Genomic DNA, 15,138 nt, shown 5'->3' on the forward strand with positions numbered 1-15,138 from the left:
GGGGCAGGGACAGGCGGAGGTGCCAGGTCCCCGCCTTGCCTGGCCTGAGAGCTAGCAGAGAAGGAATAGACCCCAAGTTTCCCGGTGAGAGTGTCCACACAGGGCCTCTGGTCCCAGATGTAGGCAGCTGCCTCCTCTTCAGCAGCTGTTTCTAAACTAAAGGCAGACCCTTTGAAAGGCCTCGTTAGTAGTGCAAATATCAGCTCATATTTCCTTTAATTTGAATGATAAACATGAAAATATCAAATGCTGCATTGTTTTCTAAATTCAAAATATACACACAGGTCTCGTGGGGGTAGAAAGGAAGGGAGGGTGGACTGAGGGACTGGAAGAGAGAGAGAGAGAGAGCAAACAATCACAAAGGGAATTCTAGGAGCCCGCAGGGCATAGGACTTAGTGAATTTTGCTGCCCCAGGAGAGCCCCCCTTGCCTTCCCAGGTGCACTTCCAGCCCATTAGTGACTGGAGACTTTCTTGTAGCCAAGTCACTGCCGTCCTGGTCCCCAGGTGACGCTGAGGCCTCTGTGCCTCCCCTAAGCAGTGAGCGCTCATGCTTTCGGCAGTGCCTGCCTTCACCTGTCTTGCTGGGCAGCTGTGGGAGGCAGGGTTCCAAGACGGCTGGAAGGACCCCGCCCGGGTGCCTGTCCCTGTGAGGTCCCTCCCTGTTAGGGGGTGTGATCAGTTGATGGGATGGGACATCACTCCTGGGTTTGCAGGTAATGGAATTAAGGCCCCTCATCAAGTGACTTATGAGCTCATCAAAGGCAGCGCCTCCTGGGTGAGCCTCACATAATCAGGTGAGCCTTTTAGAAACCCGTCTGGGGTCCCAGATGGAAGGAATCAAAGACCTTTTAAGCAGAGACCCCCTGCTGTTCTTGAAGACTTGAGCCACTAGGGCGTCTACCGTTGGGAGGGGGTGCATCTCGCCAGCCACCCCTGAGCTTAGAGGTGGGTCCTGAGCCTCAGGTGAGGACCCAGCCCCAGCCTCCACCAGGTGAGACCCTAGAGAGAGGAGGCAGCTGAGCTGTGCTGGAGCTTCTGAGCCACGGAAACGTGGTGATAAGTGAATCTTGTTGGTGGCGGTTCCTCCCACACGGTAGAGAGCTAACTAGCACAGGGGCTCACTCTCTGTTGGGGAGCTGTGTGGTGAGGAAGGCCTTTAGTCTCTGCTGGACGGGAAGCTATCCCTACCTCATCGCCTCTGGTTTGAGGCCCCGGGACTGCCCCCCCGTGCCCGGCTTTGGCAGGACTGTCTCAGCCTTGGGTTGACTTGCTTGGGAGCCTGTCTGCCATCCTACTGCGAAATGCACAGAATGAGAAATAGGTTTGGAAAGAACAAAGTGTTTGGAAGATTTTTAAGGAGCGTGCCTGCTTGGATTTCCCGATGGCCGGCCGACAATCCATCCTCTCCGCCTTTCCCGTCGGGAGCTGCCAGTCCTGAGAAACCCACTGTGTCTCTGTGCTGGAGGTTAGCCTGTTTGTGTGCCGAAACCCCACTTTCTGGGGTTTTGTAAGCTCAGGCCGTTGCCATATTTATTTAAGGCAAGAATACCTCACGTTTTGGGTGTATCTCGTCTCTGTCTGCATTTTTGGATGCACCCCCTTTCCCTTTGCCTTCCTAGTCCCTTCTCTACACTCTGAACTTTGTTTCAACATGAGCCGACCGCGAAAGCAGTGCTGAGCTGCCCCTTAGTGTCTTGAGCCCGGCCCCAGCAGCCTGGTGTCACCCGGCTGTCACTCACTAGGTGGCAGCGCTCAGGGACCTGCTGTTCCTCCGCCTCCTTGATCCAGGCCCCTTCAGCAGACAGAGCGGCTCCCGCCCGCGGCCAAGCAGATGTCCCCGCACACTGAGCTGTGTCCCAGCAACTCGCTCCTGCCTCAGGCTTAGGCTGTCCGTGGGGTGGGGCCCGCCCCAGCCCCAGTAGCTGCTAAGTACTCGGAGACCCTGGGACCAGACACTGCCACCTGGGTGGAGCAGGGAGCCCCGAGCTACCGGGACCAGACACTGCCACCTGGGTGGAGCAGGGAGCCCCGAGCTACCGGGACCAGACACTGCCACCTGGGTGGAGCAGGGAGCCCCGAGCTACCCGGCAAGGAAGCAGCACCGGGGCTGAATGGAGACATTGGGGCCTAGGGGGCTATTTTAGACCCTCCACATTTATTTCCTAAACTGAAACAGACTCCCCTTCGAAGCTGCTGTTAGTCTCTTCACATTGAGAGACTAAGGCCTGGCTCTGATCTCAGGAGGACTTATTTTTATGGTTGTATTTTTTAAAAAAATATATCTTTATTGATTTCAGAGAGAGGAAAGGAGAGGGAGAGAGAGAAACATCAACGATGAGAGTCATTGATCAAGCCCGCAACCGGGCATGTGCCCTGACCGGGAATCGAACCCCCATCGCCTGGATCCCAGGTTTACGCTCAACTGCTGAGCCACACCGGCCGGGCTGGAGGACTTATTTTTAAACCACCTCCTCACCTCCCTCTGGAATCACCCTCAGAGCTCAGAGCTCAGTGGTGTTGGGGGTGGGAGTTCAGTTTGCCTTTAGGGCCCCATTTAGGGCTAATGGGGGTGGCTCTACTCCAGCCTCCGAGGAGCAGGAGGCACCAGGCTCCACCTGAACAGGGGGAAGGAACGCAGGTAGGAGGGGCGTGGGCAGGAGGGGCGTGGGCAGGGGCTGTGTCTGCGCTGTGGGGTTGGCCAGGGCGCGAGGGCAGCTGACTGCACTGTTCTCTTTTTTTTCCCCCATTGATTTTCAGAGAGAGTGCAAGGGAAGAGAGATGGGGGGAGGGAGAGAGAGAGAGAGAGACACATCCATCCATTGCCTCCCACAGGCACCCTGACTGGCTGGGGATGGAACGTGCACCCCAGGTAAGTGCCCTAGACCAGGAATTGAACCCAAATCCCTCTGTGGGCAGGCTGACTCTCTAACCACTGAGCAACAGGGCCAGGGCTGCACTGTTTTCATTGTGAAACTTCTTGAGGTGACTAGTGGAAGATGTGCCGTGGATGTTATCAGGCTCACAGTGACCAAGTCGCTCAGGCCAGGACAGTGAGCTCACCATCATGTCCCTGGTGCCCGCAGCCACACGAGCACTGGGCACTCTGACCAGTTTCTACTCCTAATGTCCACGCCCACAGGGTGCTGCCTGTGAGTGATGACTGGGCTGCCGCAGAACGGAAGGGGACAGGGAGTCACTGCAGGGGAAAGCCCGCGGCGCTGTGGCGAGCCCTGGGATCAAGGCCAACAGCAGAGCGACCTCGGACTGGTGCCGTTTAACCTTCGATAGAAGGTGATGAGAAGGGCGCCTCGTCACTCCGTGGCCTTCCTTCTCAAAACCAGCGCCGTTAGCCTGATCACGGCAAAAACACCAGGCAGTCCGCCCCTGGGGAGCATTCCACCAAATGTCTAACCTCTCACCGGCGCTCCTCAAAACCGCCAAGGTCACCAGCAGCCAGGGACCCTGGCCCAGCCAAGAGGAGCCCAAGGAGACGCGGCAACTGAAGGCAATGCCGCGGCCTGGGTGGGACCCTGGACAGAGGACGGGCATCGGGAACCCGGAGCAGCTCTGAGTGAGGCGCGGCTGGGCTGCCGGCGAGGCGACGCTGGCCAGCCTGAGGCGCCGTTCGGGCGTAAGGTGTGTCCAGAGGAGACCGCTGCATGGTAGATGGAAATTCTTTGCACTGTCTTCATGACAGTTCTACAAATCTAAAATTATTCTAAAGTTAAAAGCTTATTAAAAAACAAATGTGACAAGTTTTGGACAACGTCATAGATGATCCTACGAGAAATGCATTCAAATTAAATGGCTGCCGTTTATCCTGCCATCGCACCCGCCTTGCGGGGAGGCCCAGGCAAGCCCTCAGCAGCCTTCCTCCCGGAGCTGTTACGGTGGCTGCCAGAACAGACGGCGACGCCGAGGCTCGCCAAGGCCCGCGCCAAGCGCTCGGCCGCCCCGTGCCCTGGGAAACGGCCGGTGCTGCTTGCATGCTGGTCACAAGATCATCTGGGCTGGAAGAGGCATCCCTCCGAGGAAGCAGGTGAAGCAGCAGTTACCCGAATTGGAAGTAAAAGCGCTCCCTGCTCTTGGAGGTCGTCTCGCCTTCGCCCCTTCGAGCGCAGCAGGAAAGGTTGGAAACCAAGCAGCATGCTTGGCCACGCGTCCACCCACAGCCCATGGGGGCCAGTGACTGCGTGGGGCTGAACGCTGTCCTTTGTGTCCTGTCTCGCTGAGCTGTTAAAACACAGAGTGAATGCCTGGGAACGGTGGATCGGAGAATTACAGAAATCCTGAACAAGGTCATCAAAAGCCGCATCCACGAGAGAAGGCTGTTGGAAGTGATGCCTGGTGACCGTTCAGCTGGTGGCTGCCGGGGGCAGGACAAGGTGACCCCTGCCACTCTGGAGCCACACCAAGGAGGAAGCCGGTTGTCCCAGAAACAGTTTATTAATACACACTCTAGTCTGTAGCATCCGGAGTACGAGTCAGGTTCCAGTGACCTCAGTTTAAATTGTGTTTCTGTGTCTCGCCTTATCTTTGTTCACTTTCTAAATCTGCTGAGGAACTTCTTGAAAAGTATATAGAAAATGAAGCTTCTATGGCAATGCAGTTTTTTTATTCCCGGAAAACTACAAAAGAAATAAAAACCATCTTGACCAACCTTTAAGCATTTTTCCTCTTAGCACGGAGTCTTGACACAGGAGGGGGTGGGATTGGGCAGGGCCAGGCGGTACTCGGTAAGGAGGACAGACACATTTCCGATCTAAGAAAATGATGTCTCATCCCAGAGTCCCTCGGAGCACCGAATTTCAATTATGTAAATCAGCGCCCTTTCCACAGCCCTCCCACGACACCCAGTGCTGGACCACAGCCCTCCCAGGGCTCCCTGTGTCCCAGTGCTGGACCACGGCCCTCCCAGGACTCGCTGTGTCCCAGTGCTGGAGAAGCACTGGGGCTCAGTGTGCAGGTTAGCCAGGTAACGGTAGGTCACTCTAAAGCTCAGGCTCAACTCTGCCTGTCCATCTCACAGTCTAAGACCCTGGCCTCTTGGAGTGGCATGAAGCACAAAAGGTTTTCTGATTTTTTTGTGGCAATAATCTGAGTGTGTCTTCAGTGAATTAATTATATAATTAGTAGCTCACTATAGTAAAATGGGCTAGGAGGACACTGGCCAGCGGAGGTCCATCCCCTAGACTGGGAGGGCTGGCCCAGGCTTCTGCCATGTTGCAGCTGCTTAAGCGAAGTGGGCAGTTTATTGACTCATTTAATTGGGATGCTGAGAAACAGGGCCTGCTTCAGGCATGGTGGGATCCAGGACTCCAACACTGGCTGGCATTGGTCTCTCCCCCCCTGGGTCGTGCTTCCTTCTCTGTTAGCTTCACTCTCTGGCGGCTTATTTCTGAATGGAGGCAAAGATGGGACCTGCTGCTCTCGACTTCTGTGCCATGTAGCACTTGCGGTCCTAGAGGCAGAGACGTTTCTCTTTCCCAGGACCTGTATGAACCCCTCAACAGGACTGGACCTATCCAGACCCTGTTTACATGTCCATCCTGGGACCAGTCGTTGTGTCCCAGGGTCAAGGGTGCTCTGCCCAGCTGGTGTGGAGGCTCTGATGACCCCAGTGGTGGAAGAAGCAAGACCTCGGAGGGGTGACACGGAGTCGGCCGGAGACCCCCAGCACAGCACAGAGGCCAGGTGCAGCCGTCAACTCCTGCTCTTCCAGGCTGATCTCCACCTTCCACATTCCTGTGGGAACCTGTGAAACCCTGGATTTCGCACGTGTCTTACTTCATGGTGCTAAATGATGTGTCCTGTTTTCCCAACCAGATCTCGAGGTGCCTGAGGGCCGCTCATTACCCCATTACCTCATTAATCGAGCCTCTAACCCAGCCGAGTGCCTGCACCCTATGAGATCAAGTGCATATTCTTACCGAGGCAGGGGGCTCAGGAAGAAAGTATAAATGAGGGCTACGAAAGAAAGAGGTTGTGTGTTCTAGAAAATTCTAGCCTGAGATCCTGATATTTAAAGAGGCCCCTCACGGCACAAAGAACAGCTGTCCTAGAAAGCTAGAGATGACGTAAGGAAGGTGACAGCTGGAAATCTTATCACCACCTGGGTTTCAGACGTGCACCAGCACAGTAAAAACAGAAGCGTGGGCAGATTTCTGCCAAATGCATCATCAGCGATCCCTGAGGCCCACGGGCAACAGCCCACGGCAGAAACCTACCTGGAGGCAGGTTCCCCGAGACCTGCCACAGATGCTCCCAGACATCGGAGGCTTCAAATCGCCGACTCGGCTCATTAAAGCAGTGAGCATCTAGACTTACCAAAGGGTGGAAGGGCTTATTGCTTTAAATGGAGTTGTCTAAGTCTTATTTTAGCTCTGTTCAGACCCCCTGGCAGAATACGACTTTTTATGTCTTTTTCATAGCTCAGCGACAAGCCTGTGCTTTAATGAACTTTTTATTCTTAGGACAGTTTTAAGTTTGCAGAAAAATCATGACGTTAGCATAGAGAGTTCCCACACACTTTGAGCAGTGTCCCCCGTGATTAATATTCTGTATTAAAAAGAGCTCATTTGTCACAATTAATAATCAATACCGAGACATTATTATTACGTGGAGTCCATACTTTTCAGTTTTCCTTAGTTCTTACTAAATGTCCTGTTTTCTGTCCCAGGATACCACCCAGTCTACACACCACATTTGGATGTCATCTGAGTCAGCTCAGGCCACCAAAAAAACTATCACAGACGGGGGGCTTGAGGGCAGACATTCATTTCTCACAGTTCTGGAGGCTGGAGGTCCCAGGTCAAAGTCCCACGGGCTGGGTTCTGGTGAGGATTCTCCCTCTGGCTGGGGCCGTGTCCTCACACGCCGAGCAGAGCAAGCCCTCTGGTGTCGCTTCTCCTGCGGGCACTAGTCGCACTGGATCAGGGCCCGGCCTTATGCCCTCATCCAGCCTTGGTCACTTCCACAGGGGCCTCCTCTCCGAGCGCAGTCACACTGGGGGCTAGGGCTTCGCACAGCAACCTGGGTGCAGCCTGATTCAGACCGTAGCAGAGATTCAGTCCTGGCCATGAGGCCGTCTCGGTCTCTGGTGTCGTGGTGACCCCACAGCGCGAGGAGGACTCGCCAGCTGTTTTGTAGAATGTCCTTCAATCTGGATTTGTGTGATGTTTTTCCCATGACCAGACTGGGGGCCTGGGTTTTTGGGAGGACCCCAGAGGCAAAAGTGCGGTTTCCATCACATCTTATCAAGGGTCCATGCTATCCAGGTGACCGACTGGCCGTGGCATTGACCTTGGCCCTGCCTCCGGCCATGTCTGCTGGGGCGCGTGTGAACCCACCCTTTTCCCGCCTCCCGGGCTGTGGCTTCGGAACTACACGCAGCCCCCCGAGGAGCAGGAAGCTGGCTGCGCTTCCGGAAGGACGGTCGACCCAAATGATTTGGGGTCCCCTGCGTGAGAGATTTGCCTGTTCCCACCCCTTCCGTCCCCACTCAATGTTCACATTAGGACCCAAGATCTGGCCCTTGGTTTGCTCACAATGACGGGGTGTCATGGCTTCTGGGCCTTCTCTCTGGGCAGAGCAAGGAAATGCAGGCGTGGCCGCTGACCCTGCATATACACGTAGCTATCATATCTTCACACGTGACCATCTTTATTTATAAACATGAGTCCCCACTGATGTCTCCACGTCAGAACCTTCACCCCGTGGATCGTTCTAGCAATCCCCTTGCTTCTCTGTTGCTTTCCACACCCACAATGAGAAACCTGGCTCCCGCCATCCCTCATCCATCTACTTACTCAATTATTCGACTCCGGCATACAGGATTATGAATTTTTGAGGGGACACATGTCAGCCCATGATGGGCAGAATCCCTGGCAGGTGCTAGTGACAACGGGGCTGGCTCGGGAGATAGTTAGGTATGGGCCTGGCCGGGAAGAGCTGCATAATTTATGGGGCTCCCTGCAAAATGGAAATGTGGTCTGGCCGGGTCTGGAGGAGCAGGGAGATGAGCCCTATGAGGAAAAACTCACTGGAAAGGGAAAATGTTGAGGCTAATTCCAAATGTACCATTTGCGCAATGCCACGTACCCCTGCTCAACCGTTGTTGCGCACACAGCCGCAGAGAGGATCTTCAAGGTCACTGAGTTTCCATGGTCAGTGGGCGTGGGCACACAGGCGTCTTCGCTTCCATTCCCACCCTCCTGTTGTATCTCACGGATTGTATAACGTGTTCACAGATGTTTGCTACGTGCGGCTCTGAGCACTTTCTCACACGCAGCCTCGTGCGCAGGCGCCCAGGCCCCAGCGTGCACTCAGTGGATGCCACGTGGTCTCTGCCACTGCTGACAGCGTTCATCCGTGGCCGTGGCAGCTCCCCCCGTGGAGCGTGTGTGGGTCTCTTTCTCCAGCCACAGCATTCTCAGAAATCTTAAATAAATCACGCTCACCCCTTCTCTGAGCAGAGGCTCTCCGCCTAGGCAGGGGCTCCCCAGGGCTGGGCCAGCTGTGTGGTCCCACGGTTTTGTGGGGGGCAATTTTCAGCACTTGGGTGGGTGATTTTCTCCCTCGGGAACTGGGATAAGTAACTGAGGAGATGGTCATTGTCTGAGCAGAACTATATGCTGAGGAGAAAGCAAACTCGCGTCACGGAGAAGCTGGCTGAGCAGAGCTGAGAGAGGCCCCGTGTGTTCCACGTTCCGGGTGGGGACGCATGGGCTTCAGGCAGCGTCCTCAGCGTCCGCCGGGCGGCCAGTGGGGGCAGTGAGGACACCCAGCGGGAGGATGGGTTACACGTGGTTTTGAATGTGTCCCAGCCGTGCACGTGGCCCCCGCTCTAGCTGAGGATTGTACACCATGTCCCTGCTGCCGAGGGCCACTTCCAGTTCTCAGCTGTTCCCTCAGGTCACTGCAGATTTCCCAGCCATACCCTTGCCTGCCGGCGCCCACGGCGGTCATTCCACAGGATAATGTGGGTGGACATTTCCTCAGCCTCCTCCACTCGGGCTCAGAGCTGGTGACTCAAACGTGTCCCTCCCACCCAGGGCTCTCCCAGAGCCCCGGAGGATGCCCGGGGTTGTGGACAGCCCAGGGCCTCTCATGTTCACTGAGTCCAAAGCCGATCTCGCGGACGCTGCAGCACCCCTCCACCCTCTCTGACGCGGTAGGTGCCGCCCCACCAACTGCAGTCTCATCTCCGCTGTCATCAGGTCCCGTCACCCAGCGCCTCCTGGCTCTCCCCCTGGCCTGCCTCTGACCCCCCCCCCCGCCAGGTCCATGCCTCTCTCCGCCAGGGCACCTGGTAACCTCCTAACCTCACCTCCGATTCCATCGCCCCCTCACCAGCCCTCTCTCCACACCATAGCCGGGAAACTGCCGAAAGCACCTCGGACTGCAGCTTACCCGCCGCCGGGCAGGCGTTGATTTCTTACGCAGTTAAGCCTGTGTCTACCCCGTGGGGGCCGCTCCTCTCCTAGGGACGATCCCACAGAAAGGAATGCGATTCTGCACCTGCGCACACAGGCCCACGGTGGGGGATGAGTGCACAGCGGTGGCGCGTCCAGGCTGGACCCGTTGGGCGGTGGGCATCTGCGTGAGCTCGGTGTGGACGGACAGATCTGCTCGCTGTTGAGGGAGCAAAGTCCTCCGTGGCCCCTTGTCTGAGGTTCTAGAAAAACAAACCTCATCCACAGAGACAAGCAGATGGGCAGTTGCCTGGGATGGGAAGGGGTGAAGCCAGATGGAGCCCGGGAACGTCTGGGGGGATGGAAATGCCTTGTGTTTTGGTTGTGAGAGTGGTTATGTGGTTATGTGGTTACCTGGTTAGACGGCGCATTCACTTGCTGGAATGTAGTGAAATGCGGTTGAAACAGCTGCTTTCATTTTCGATTGTTTGTGGAAATGACAACGCCAGCCTCTTGGGCTCCCCATTCCTCTCCCGGTAGCGCCAAATTCCCTCCAGGCCCACGCTCCACCAGTGCCCGCTCTGCCTCGATATCTGGCACTGCCCTGGGTCCCCCATTTTCCTGCAAACACAAAAGCTCCCCGGACACCCTGGTTGCTTCCCTCTGGGCCTTCACACAGACCCTCTGCTTGGAACAGCCCGCCCTCCTCCCTTGGTCTGCCTTCTTTGTCCCCAGGCGTCTGTGTCTGCATAGACATTGCCTCCTCCGGGAAGCCCCTCTTTGAGAGCCCACAGGGAGGGAGGCTGATGAGGTGCTGAATCCCCCTCGCTCTCGGCTCTCCACCTGCTCAACCGCCCCTGCCTGGTAGACAGGGAGCCTCGAGCGCTGGGGCTGTGTCCTCACGGTCAGCGTGCCCAAGTAATTGCTTCCTGGGGCTGTGGCCTGCTTGGCCCTCTCACTCCTTTACCTGGTGACTGTCATTCTGAAGGCCTGTGCTGGTGGCCTTGCGGGAGTGGGACTCTGATCCTGACACCGGTGTGCTGTACCCTGTCCCCACCAACACAGCTCCAGTACCGTCCTGCTAAAACCAAACTGTGTCAAGGGGGGCTCTTCAAGTGGACCGGCCTGTGACTTACCCAGGCCAGCCGGCTCCCATCCCCGCAAGGTGACGGCCAGCTCAGCACCGAGGGGGTGTGTCAGCACAGGGACAGGCCTTCTGGGGAGTAACAGCAGAAACGACTTCTATTTGTGGAGCTCAGTGAAGGAAACCCACCGAGCAGCCCACCCACCTGTTCAGAGCCCCTCAGGGAGCTCGGGAGGGTGCGGCCTCTCACAGGTTCTTTGCGGTGGAACAGAACGTGTCTCCTGTCACATGGTTTTGAGCCCAGACACATGTGACAGAGCATGTCTGGGTCCTGCAGGCAGGATGGGATGTTCTTTCATCAGAGTCTCTTTAATGTGACCCCTAATGCAAAGTTTTTACATTTTTCATGAAGAAAAACATGAAAAATTTAAATTGAAACGATTAGGAGTCACATTCTGATAAACAAACCCCGCCTGTGCTAGTGCTGGGGATGGCTGCATGTGGCCCCAATGTCCCCAGGTCAGCGGCCAGGAGCAATCTGGGCTCCAATTAGGGCTGAGCGGCTTCTGGGGTGGCCCCAGGAAGCTCGGAGCCTGTTCTGAAAGGCCCGTGTCAGGGCTGTTGGCATCCCGAGCCTGCACTTGGGTTGTATTGGCTTGAATTTTTTATGTCTGCCCTCATGAAAAATTAATCCAGAACATTCTTACCCGTTAGAGATGTTCTTTATCATCAGGATGGAGAAAGAGAGTGAGTTCCAAGGAGTCGAGGGCTTGCTCGAGATGCATGAGATGCTACGGGCAGGAGGAAACTGGGCCCCTCCTGCGCTCCCGCTTCCCTTTCGGCTCAGGCCAGAGTCTTGACGAGCGGGGGCCAGGGCAAGGCCTGCAGCCTGGCGGAGCCCGGCCAGAGGTGGGCGTGGGCTGGAGAAGGACCCAGTCTGTCACCTTCCAGCACTGTAAGAATGAGTTTTTGTTGGTAAGGCCACCGAGCTTGTGCTAACTGGCCTCCAGGCTCCTCAGTGCTCACACGATGATCCAGTTCCTCCCAGGGAGCCAGGGCCCGTCGCTGATGGAGGCAGCCTTTCCTACTTGAGCTTTCATTTCCCTCCTATACGGACAGTCTTCAAATTCTACTGAAACTACTTCAAATTCCACTCCACCTTCCACCACATTCCTTCTGCCTGGCAGGCGCTGGCCATTGACGTCCCCCAATGTGAAGGTCAAGTTCAAATTCTACTCCTTCTCTGTCCCTAGTCACAAAGGAATGTCCCCTCAACACGGCTGAGTTGGCCTTTGATGAGGCTCATTTATTGAGCACCTACCATGTTCCACTAAACGGCAAAACCTGTAAGTCCCTGAAGGCGGGGACCTCGGTGCTCCCAGTTCCCAACCCAAACCCTGGATCGAAGTCGACGCTCAGTAAATGTCTGCTGAATGGAGGCATGAATGCCAGGAAACACACACACAGTGTGGGGCAAGAGGAATTTACCAACCTGTTCATATGGAAAATGAGACAGTAATAACTCATAACACAAGAATAAACTGTGTTTCGTATACTCACAACTGTAAACCTACTTTTGGCCCACCCTGTATATTATTATTATCTGTTTGGTAGAACAACGTAGGACAGAATTCCCACCACACATGTGAAGGGTACCTGAACTCAGAGGTAGATGAGCGGCTCGGGCTGACAGCGACTGAGGCAGGCACCCGGCCTGTCCATTCCACACCGCGGTCTGTCCACTGCGAGAAGCTGTCTCCCGTGTCCACTCTCATTCACACGCTCACTAGCAGTCCACGGGGAACCCGCCATGTTACTGTAACAGCTCCTTGCAACACACATGGAATTCATCCCCTAACAGTGGTCCCTGCTCAGAGGGTCAGGGGTGCTGTTGACATAATTTATGGGAGAAAATTAAACCCGTGATGGTCCCAGCTCTGAGGATCTGGGTGCTGTGGTTGCCATAGTTTATGGGCAACACAGACTCGTCACGTCACAGGTAGGCGCTCAGTCGCTCCAGCACCTCACTCTGCGTTCCCTGTGCCACAGATCACAACACACTGGCTGCTTTATTTCCTGCTGACCCAGACGGGTGCACCCAGGACACCACATTCATTTAAGAAAACACACCGTCACAGCAAGTTACAATCTCAGCTCATTAAAACTAATATAAAAAGGGACCAGCGAGACCTGGTGTTCCGCGCAAGGCTGCACAGAGGCCTGCAAACCTCACCTGGGAGTAGAGGTGCTCCCGGGGCGGCAGCCCTTGGAGGGTGTCGCTTCCCCAGGTGCCCAGGGTGCTCTGAAGGTGACGTGTTGGACCAGGGGGAACGGATGACACTGTCCCATCCACACACATTCCCGAGGCCGTCCGGGGGCTCAGGTCGGCGTGGGGCCATCCCTTCCCTGAATGACTGTGGGTCCCCGGGGCTTTGAGAGAAGAGGACGGCTAGACATCCCCCGAAGCATATTATTATTGTTATTGTTATTATTATTATTACTGTGGAGGAAAGAAGCTGAGAGGAAGAGGAGAGAGAAATGAAGGAGTCAGGAGAAGCTCGTTAACTGGGCCTGGCGACCAGGAACTTGTGGGCACTCAGACGTGGGTCGGGAGGAGGCTCCCTCCCCCTGCGGAAAACTTGCAGCGAGCGAGCGAGCCCAGCAGTGTGTGGGGGGGCCACGAGGCGCCGTGGCCTTGCCCAGGGCAGCGGCCTCTCGGCAGGTACCACGCTCAGAAAAGGCGGGTCGCAGGGGCGATCATTCTGTTTTCAGTTCCTCTCCTTAGTTGCTGGTTTCTTGACAAATTTACTCAAAAAAATAAGAGGACATATATCGAGCTGCGGTTCATGACCAGGGGGTTCCTCTCATTAACAGCAAGCTTCTAGTTCAGTGAAGTTTTACTGCATGAATACTTTTCTTCAAAGAATTTCATGATTTATTTGACTCGAAGTAGCAGTGTGATTCTGGAAGAAGCCGTGAGCCTTGTGAGTGTGATGGAGAAGGGGGGAAGGAGGGAGGGGGAGGGGAGGGAGAGAGGGGGAGGGGAGGAGGAGCTGGTGCAGGAACAGGAGCCAGCAGAGGAGCAGGGGGCCTCCGGGGGCCCGTGGGCTGAATGGGAGACCCTGAGGAGGCTTTCAGCACAAAGGCTGCTGTGGACTGAATGTGCGTGTCTCCAATGCAGTGGTGCCTGGAGGTGGGGCCTTAGGGGGCCCTGAGGGTGAAGTCCCCATGGGTGGGACTGGAGCCTCTGTCGGAAGAGCCAGGAGCCAGCTCTCTGTCCTTCCACCATTTGAGGATAGAGGCAGAAGGTGGTTGTCTGCACCCCAGGAGGAAGACTCCCCAGGAACCCGCAGTGCAGGCACTGATCTCAGACCTGGGCCTCCAGACTGCGAGAGACAAATGTCTGTTGAAAGCCACCAAGTTTACGGTGTTTTGATGGAGCCGCCTGAGCTGACTCAGACACCGCGCACAGTAAACGTTAATGAATTGGTGAGATAATAATACTTATTCTTTGTTACTGCCAACAGTTGTAACAGCCATATGAAGGTTGCTGCTGTTGTAACGATCAGAGAAAGCGCTACACCCGGCGGAGCACACACAGTCCCGGGGCAGGCCGGCTGCGGCCCGCGTCCTGTGCAAGTGTCCCGAGGTCAGCAGAAGAGGCAGAGCTCGGGTGGGTGCCTTTTATCCTCAGCAGCAGCGCCAGAAGCACACCCACAATTTAAAGACAATATGTTTCAATTATTTTTGAGTTTCCCAAACAAGAGGCTATTGTGTGTGTGCCTGCTAAATGCAAGCTGGTGATCAATAAGTCTGTCTTGTGCCGAAGTTTCCTTCAGCTCGGTAACGAAGTTAAATTTTCTTAGTAGTCTGTGAGATCTCTTGGGGAAAATGTTTTTAAAAAAGATTTAAGCAATTTTCCAGCAAAGAAAAAAGAAATAAAGAATGGAGAGGAAAAAGGGGAAATAGGTTTCAATTTGACTACTTTTTTGGAATCAAAGTCATGGTCAATATCCCACAGAGATGAAAACCGTTCCAAACCTGAGAGCTGGGCTGAGAGCGTGTGTTCCTGGGAAATGTACTGACATTATGATCTTGCTAATTAATGCCTGCTAATATCTGGCCCAAATTACTACATAACCAAAAGCATCCCGGTAGCGCTATCTAAAATATCAGATATACCTTCTGAGATGATCCCATTATTACAAAATTAATTCAGATCCTTGTAGGATGTTTTGAAATGCCTTCCAGAAATAACAAAACTGACAGCCTGATAAATCATATTTCAGCAGCACCTGAGTAAAAAGTCAGGCTAGATCAGCTTGATGGTCCTAGATGAATAGTTGAGTGCTCCGATTCCTTCCAGCTTTCAGACCCTGGGTCTGTAAAACCATCATGGAGCGGCCAGGGAATCTGAAGCATGTCAGGCCTCTTCGCTCCTGGTTGCAATCGCTGGTTTCTCATTAAACTCCTATGTGGACAAGTTTTTTGCTTCCTTCCAGTCAAATTCCAATGCTTGCACCTGATTTAGAAAACTCTGCTTAAAATGTCCGTAAAGCTAAGAAAGTTTCATTCATTTCCAGTTTGGAAAGCTAAGGTGCACCTTAAACATCACAGCCGACAGCCAGGGGTCCTCCTA

Source organism: Miniopterus schreibersii (genome assembly GCF_964146895.1).
Source record: "Miniopterus schreibersii genome assembly, chromosome: 10".
In the NCBI taxonomy this organism is placed as follows: Eukaryota; Metazoa; Chordata; class Mammalia; order Chiroptera; family Miniopteridae; genus Miniopterus; species Miniopterus schreibersii.